Consider the following 8,501-nt stretch of genomic DNA (forward strand, 5'->3'; position numbering starts at 1 on the left):
CCCCTTGTGTGCACACACCAGCACACACTTTCCCACTCATTCACTCGTATGCACACACCCACACACTTGTGCAAAGGGGCAATACCCACACTGATGCGCTCATGCCCTGGTAGATGCACAGCTACTTGCACACATGTAATTGTTTAGTTATGGTGCTACCTCCCTTGTGAATCTTTACATGGTCTCCCAGACACCGACTTCTGGAGCAGGTAAGAATTTTAAATGGAGTCAAACAGAGCTCAGTACTTGGCACCTACCTAGATACTTATGGGGATGGCTTTGCAGAGAGGGAATCAAATTTCCTTTGGTCTCCTAGAGGTCTTCCTACAGATCACTTGAGAAGCTCATCTCTTATTTACGAACTGCTGTGATGTATGGAATCACAGATCATCTTAAACAAGATAATTCTACACTACAGACACTTAAGGAACAGGCGTCCACACTGCTCCAGTTCCAGCATGATCTGGCTTTGTTTACCATCAGGGGCCACACTGTGCCTGGAACGCTGTACAGCAGATAGAGACATCTAGTGGGTGAATTATTTTTAACTTCAAGCAAATATCATTTCATGAACTCCTTCAGTTTCTCAGTATTGCCAGTTTAATCTCCAATAGTCCCTGCCAGGGCCAACTCTAGGTTTTTTGCTGCCCCAAGCAAAAAAAATTTTGGCTGCCCCTCGTCCCAGCCCTGGGCTCCTCGCCGCACCCCCCTGCTGCCCCAGCCCTGGGCTCTCCCCATCCACCCACACCCCCTGCCGCCCCAGCTCTGGGCTCCCTCATTCCCCCCCACCATTGCCCCACACATACACCTCCTGCCGCCCCAGCCCTGGGTCACTGGTAACTCGCTCCCACGGCAGGTCATTCAGCAGGAATTTTAGATGTGCACAGAACACAGACAGGATTGGTTCCCATATGGTTACAGAACTGCAGTAAAGTGGAACAATTTTCAGCTTGTGTGATTGGAGGATATCTGGATGCATATTATAAGACTGTCCTCCATAAATGAGGAAAAGTTGAGGTGCCTTTATTATTCTTTTCTTCCACTCTTTCTTTCTATGAGGAATTTGCCAATGCAATATCACTGTCTTCCTTTTAAACAAACAAACAAACAAACAAAAAGGCAATGGCTGTTGAAAATAGCAATTCCAGTCCTAATAACCACTGGGAAGCATTTCTTGCTCAATTTTATCCTACTTTTTCTACAGCAAGTTACAGTGGATCAGTATATTTGATTTGGGAGAAATGAAGTAACAGCTGCCCAAACTGAGCTTGAGCACTCCTGAATTTTGAGGTGTTCAAATCTGGAAGGCAGGTGCTGGGGGAGGGGAAGGGGGCTGTGGCTCCGTGGGGGAACACGGCAGCATGTATGCAGCAGTGTGTCTGGCGCTGCGCGGAGCCAGACATGCTGGTCTGAGTGGCACGGTAAGGGGGCTGGGAGATTGGATGGGGCGGAGGTTCAGGGGGGGCAGTCAGGGGCAGGGAGAAGGGGGGGTTAGATGGGTCAGGGGTTGGGAGGGGCAGTCGGGACAGGCAGCGGTTGGATAGGCATGGGGGTCCCGGGGATTTGTCAGGGGACAGGTAGGGGGTGGAGTCCTAGGGGGGAAGTTGGGGCGGTCTCAGGAGGGGCAGTTGGGGACAAGGAGCAGCGGCGCTTAGATAGGGGGTGGGGTCCCAAGGGGCAGTTAGGGGCAGGGGTCCCGGGAGGGGGTGATCAGGGGACAGGGAGCAGGGGGGTTGGATGGGTTGGGATTTCTGTGGGGGGCAGTCGGAGGGGGTGGATGGTGGCAGGGTGGGGCTACCCTCCTTCCCTGTGGAGTGTCCTATTTTTTGAATGTTAAAATATGGAATCCCTACTCACAGTGCAGCTCTCCATTCACAGCAGGCTGCAGCATGAGGTCTCAGCTACCTCCCCCTCTTTCCTGTTGGTAGTGGCCAAGGGAATGCTGGGAAATGTAGTTCTTTCCCTGCTCCAGGATTGGCTCTATAGGCAGGGAGCTAACCAAGGAACTACAGCTCCCAGGGCCCCCTGTTGGTTCTCAGCTCCCAAGCTGGATCCCTGCCGCCCCTGCAAATGGGCTGCCCCAAGCACGTGCTTGCTTTGCTGGTGCCTAGAGCCGCCCCTGGTCCCTGCTATAGCATCACTCCTGTTCCTGCCAGAAAACCAGACACACATTGCTACTCTCCTACTTTGCATGAATTCTGTAGCTGTTTCTCAGCTGTCAGTCATGCGAATTCTGGTGTGAGGAGATGAAATCTTTGCCCCTTTAATGAATGCACATAACTCTGTCTCCACCAGTCAGTGCAAGCTGCCCCGTTTTTGCACATTAAGTTACAGCAACAATGAATATTAGAAGGATTTAAGAACATGCTTACACTTTGTCTGCTCATATGCTCTCCATTCCTGGAGTTAGTCTCTTCCCTGATCACTTAGAAGCTATGACAATTGTCTACATGCTGTCTGCTTTTGACCCAATAAAGAGTCTCTTTTAGCTTGGCTAAGGTCTTCATATACCCAAGCAGCTGGATTTTACTCTCAGTTACAATAAAAGAAATCTGGAGTAACTGCATTTAAGTCAGTGGAGTTACTCCTGTTTTATGCCAGTGCTACATGACTTTACAGTCTGTGTAAAATATCATCAGGGAACAATGGTTAAGAAATCAGAATAAACAATATCAATTAAAATCCCAAACAGAATAAAAGGAATAGAGGCTAAAAGTGAAGAAAGCCTCATATGGTCCTGGCTTGGTATTAAACACATGGAAAAGAATACATTGCTATGAAAGAGCCTTGAACTGGAAAACATTCTGGCTATCAGTTTGCTGCCACATTGTGGTATTCAGCACTGCCATGCAGCTTTTGAACTGGATTTGGATCTCTCCCGAGCATGTGTGCAACCGTGGCGTACCCTGTGGAAGCTCATCAGAATGGTGGTGGAACAGTCTGGCTAGGAGCACCGATGTGCCTGTTCAGACTCAAATAGAAAAGAGTTAACAGGTCAAATTCAGCTCTGCAGCAAATGGACGATAAAACTCCTTTGATGTCAGTGGAATTATAGTCACCTACATCAGGGCTGAATATTAATCAATGTTTCAGCCTCACACATACCTACCAGACAGACCTTGGGAAAAAGGCAGAGTTCTAATTTTACTAGTGATGGACTCAAATCCAAATCCTGTATCAAAACATCCCCGAACTTTGGGGATGTTTGATAAGCAAACCCAGATCCGGCTCCAATCTTTATAATGGATGAAACCAAAACCTGGGTCCTAGCACGCCTGAATTTTGGAGCTTTCAGAACTTGGATCTGGATTTGAATTTTGTGGCTTATGATCTTGTGTTGAAGGCATTGGACTGCACCTCAGGAGATCTGCTTTCAATTCCCTTATTTGCCACAGACCCCTTATGTGACCTTGGCCAAATCATCTCTGTGCCTCAGCTTCCCATCTATTAAATGATCTCTGCTTCTTTTCTCCCACTCTTTGTCTGTCTCGCTGTTTAGACTGTAAGGTCTTTGGGGAGGAACTGTTCTCTTACTCTTACACAATGGGGCCTCTAGGTGTTCCCATATTACTAAACTCTACATTTTACAGATTTGGCCCTGCTTTGTATGCAGAGGCTGCTCAACACAATCTGCCACCCTAGGCAACACTTCAGTGTGCTGTCCCTCACACCACTCAAATTTGGTCCAGCCACCCTTTCATCATGATGGAGGGGAATGGTGTAGCAGGGACAAATCTGAACAAGTGACATTGCAACCATGACAGAGGGACAGCGGGGCCAAATCTGCTGCCCCAGGCAGCTGCCTGGAAATCTGCCACTCAAGGTGCCTGGCTTGCCTATAGATAGAGCAGCCTGTTTGTATGTGATGTCTTGTCATCTGACAAGAGTGAGATGGAGTCACCAGTGTCAGTTTGAATACCGTGGAGACTCATTCCTGTAGGCGCCTGACAATTTAGACAGCCTCATAGAGAGATAATAAAAGGGAAAGCCAGCTTTTGACTCTACAGATCCTGCCCAGAACGCCACTGTCATCTTTGAGCAGGCTGCCTGACTGACTTGTACAATAAACCATCAGGTGCTAACCAAACCTCCTTCTGCACCCACTGAGTCAACAAATACAGGTTAGAACAGTTCCCTCTCACTTTGAACAGCCCAGCATATCGTTCCCCAGCGCAGACCCCTCGTTACTTCCCCCTCATTAAAGGTCTTTATAGCAATTGAAAGCTTTGCACTCTAAGGAGGGCTAAAAATCAATCCTTTTCCGTGGCCACAGTGGTGACCATGTTGTATCCCATGTACAGATAAAGAGGTCAGCTGTTAGTGTTAGCAGATCTAGCTACTTTGCCCAAAGCCAATCATTTCCCTAAAATTGCTCCATAATCCAGGCTAGGAGCCTTGATGAGCAGATGGTTTATTGTTATGGCCCCAGCTGTGCAGTGAGCTTCTCAGACAGATAAATGACACAGGGCAACGCTTTCTAACTTTGGTGCTTAAAGGCAAGCACCGAAATCTACACTTACGCTCCTAAATAAAAGTGAACTGTGTGGCAAACATGGCAAATTCCTGCAATATCCCAGGGAGACCTTACGGAATTAAGTTGAAACATCTTTGAGGTCCATTGTATTAAATGAATGGTTTATGTATTATTGTGGGCTGCAATGGTATGCAACTTCTGGAGGGGGTTGTGAGATGTGAGACCTGGGAGTTCAAATGACTATAGTGAACAATGTGCCAGACAAGAGTGGATTTTTGGAACAAAATATACTAAGTAGTTTTCCTGGGGAATATCTGTAGGGAGGTGAATGCAAATTCCCCACCTCTGGTTATGCAAACCCTAGCCCTTTAGAAGCTACGCCCTGGGGAGTTGGCCATTGTCAAGATGTCAGTTTAAAGGCCCAAGCTGTATGAAGAAAAGACTCAGCTATTGATGGTTGTTCTGGTTCTGAATCCAAGACAGTTGTGAACTTGTAACCACAGGGAAAAGCCAGTTGTGGGGCTTGAAGGACTGACACCTACCAGAGCCCGGGGCTGGAGTTGGGGGGGATCTCTGTTTTTCAGAATGTGTGTAGGTTCTTTTATTGTTTTTAATATGCATTTTCTGTAATGCGTTTACCTTAAGAATAAATGTGCTTGCGTAGAACGATCTGTGCGGTAATTTGTAACTGCTGGCAGTTATGCTGTTCAGAGCCTCTGGAGAGAAAGGAAAGTGCAGATGTTGGCCTGTCTAGGCAGTCTGGCTTGCTGAGGATATCACAGTATAGACAGGGAATTGTGCAGCCTGGAAAAAACCCCGATCAGGAGGGAGAGAGAGGTGGATCTCTGCCCAAGAGAGGTGATAGCTGAGGAGCCAGAAACCTAGGGTGGGTGCCCTCAAGTGACCACGGAGGGGAAGTATAGGTGCAGTTGCCCTGAACTGTTCCAACCTATTTTTCAGAGGCCACAAGTGCTTCCAGCTTCCACTGGCTTCAGTTTGAAATTGCAGGTGTCAGCATCTTTGAAAATCATGCCACTTTTTTTCTGAGCGTTTCTGTTGATGTAGGTGACTGACTTTAGCCATCCAAGTTGGAAAATTTTGTTCCTGTCCCAATGCACTTACAGACTACAGGCGTGGTCTTGCAACCCTTTGTCATAGAGTAGCCCCACCTGGAGCACCCTCCTGTGGCAGGCTGTAGCATGACAGGCATCCCTGCCTCAGTTTCCCCTCTCAGGTGACCCAATAACTTCACTTCAGGCTTTCTTGTCTTAATAGTACCCCTCTTTGAGGCTGGTTTATTATAAGCAGAATAGTTCAAATAGCCCACAACAAAAGTCCCAAACATGAAGTTAATTTCTCACCCCAGTGCAGTCATTAAAACTCAAGACATGTCTCCTGTTGATGCTCCATATATCACACACTACCACCTGTGACCATGCCCAGACCCCCTGTCAATCCTCTCCTGTCCTTGTCTGAGGACAGCCACCTTCCTTCTGGGGTGCAACCCCACTTTTTCCAGCAGGAACCCCCACAGTCTCTCTGCTGGGAGCATCCTTGCCAGGGGAGCATCCCTCACTCCCCCTGGCCTTCTCATGGTTCCTCTGGGTCCAGCTCTGGAGATCTCAGCTGGTAAGGTCCTCCTCTGCTCCCTAGCCTTCAGCCCTCGTGCCCAGCTCTTCAGCTTAGAGCCAGCAGGCAGTGCCCTCTGCTGCTCCCTGGCCTTCAGCTCTCAAGCCCTCTCTGGCTTGGGGATACTAGCCAACATATTCCTCTTGTTGCTCTCTTGTCTTCAGTCTTCCCCCAGGAACCACCTTCTGCCTCCCTCCAAGATTCCTCCAGTCCCCCTGGTCTCTGGCAGCTCTCACCCGCCCTTCCTGACTGACTCACCAAGCCTCCCTTCACTGGGTCATTCCTTCACTGATCTTTTGTAGCCCCCAGGTGCTGTCCCTGCCTCTGAATTGGCCAAATGAGAGCACCTGTTCTGACACAGAGGTGCTGGATGACTTCATTTACTGGGGCCAGCCACCCTGTGACACCCTTATTCACATAAATAATTCCTAACCATGTGAGAAGTCAATAAGATGATTCAGTTGAGCAAAGTTTACTGGCCTGAGCAAGGGTTTCAGGATCAGGTCCTAGGATAGGCACCCAAATCACTGGAGCACTTGGTTGCCATATTACCACCTCCCACACAGGACACGCAGGAATGGTGCTGCATGTATACAGCGTGGGACATGAAGGGCTGGGAGCTCTTTCCGAATGAAAAGAGCCACGGCAGCGTAAGCTATTGACTAACAACGAAGGTTATGATTTTCAAAAGTGACTCGCGATTTTGGATTGTTTGAATTTTTAGGTGCCCAACTGGAGACGTTTTAAAGGGGCTTGATTTTCCAAAAGTGGGAGCTCAGCTCTGGCCTGAACGTCAGGCCCAGTAAAGATGTCTCAAGTTGGGCACCTAATAATTCAAGCAATCCAAAACCACTAGTCAAGTTTGAGAATCTTGGCCATTGCTGTCTTTGCAGGGGAAGGGGATGGAAGGCCTTTTAAAACTGAAAAATCTTTATTCCCCGTCACTCCAAAGGGCACTTTTAATTCCAACCTCAATCTGGCCTTGCTGAAACACTGGTCTCCATTCAGCGAAGGAAGGAATTATGATCATGGAAGGACTACGAGGCTAACTTTCAGTACCATGGTCCTGCTTTGCATCCTATTACCAAGAGCTACTTATGGGTGGAGTCGCAGCTTGCCTCTCCCGGGCATGAAGATAGTTCTGGGGAGACAGGAGTAGAGGAATACTGCCAGAGACTTCAGAATGGCAGGCAGTAAAGGAGCACACTGGAAGAATGCTGATAATAGAAGCAAGCACATGGTACTTGCCCTGAGGGTTAGCTTCCCAGTCCTACCATGGCAACGGATGCAGGATTCAGCAGAGTTGCTGAAATGAATGTAGCCTTATTTTAAACCATGAGCTTCCAAGTCAACAATCCTATGTTGCCAAGATACAAGCTCTTGAAAAAACACTCTGTCATTAGGGAGAGGAGCACTGGAGCCAACTGTATAGCCCGGAGAAGTTACCATTCAACAATAACAATGGCACACGCAACCTGAGAATGACAGTCGCTCTTTCAGCTGTGCACCGTCCCTTTGCATGAAAGAAATGCTCCCTCGCAGAACTGAGATGATTCATGCCCCAGGGTGCTGATTTTCTAAGGAACCATGGTTTTTATCTTCACATAGTGAACTAGCACGTTGAGTTTTGGAGGCTATCATTTTAACAGCAGGTATCGCAGCCAAACCTTGGCTCATCATCTCAGAAACGCAGTGTGCTCCTTCCAGAGATGCTGGCTGAGAATGAAGAGGATGCCATTGTGACTTGCCATAGGAGGGCAGCAGCCTACAGGCAGACACTGCCAAGCACATGCGGTATATGAGCAGCTCTCCATCCCTCTCCTTTTTATGTATTTAGATTTATGCAAACATTGAGGAGGGCACCTATCCGTATGCTCTAGGCCCCCATGACATAACTTTAAAATACACATAAGTAATATGTATATATTGCATCAGCTGCAGAGAGAAATTGTTACTTGGACTAATTCAGGCCATAAGAATCTCCAAGATGTAAGGATCTGGTGGAAGTTATTGACTTATTGACTTTTTAAAATCTTCCAGAAATGTAAATCTATATATTTTTAATCTTTTCCCAAGGTCCAAGGAGTTTCTTTGTGAACTACCCAGGCTGCAGGACACAATTCAAGGCTTAATAGTCGTTTGTTTTCTAGACCCTAAGTAATACCAGTGTGGATGCTTTGTACTTCTATGCTCTATATGTGAATCTCCAAGAGCTTTAGAGACACTTATCAAACAACCCTCTCAACACCCCTGTGAGATTGGGAAGCATTGTTCTCCCCATTTTACAGATGGAAAAACTGAGGTGCAGTTTAATAGCCTTGCTATTAAACTAACCCACAGGTGCATACCGTAAACATTCCAGTAACCCAACAGGGCTGTGCAGTAGCTATCCCAGTAG

The sequence above is a fragment of the Terrapene carolina genome, unplaced genomic scaffold (genome assembly GCF_002925995.2).
Source record: "Terrapene carolina triunguis isolate 2854851 unplaced genomic scaffold, T_m_triunguis-2.0 Scaffold97, whole genome shotgun sequence".
Lineage (NCBI taxonomy): Eukaryota > Metazoa > Chordata > Testudines > Emydidae > Terrapene > Terrapene triunguis.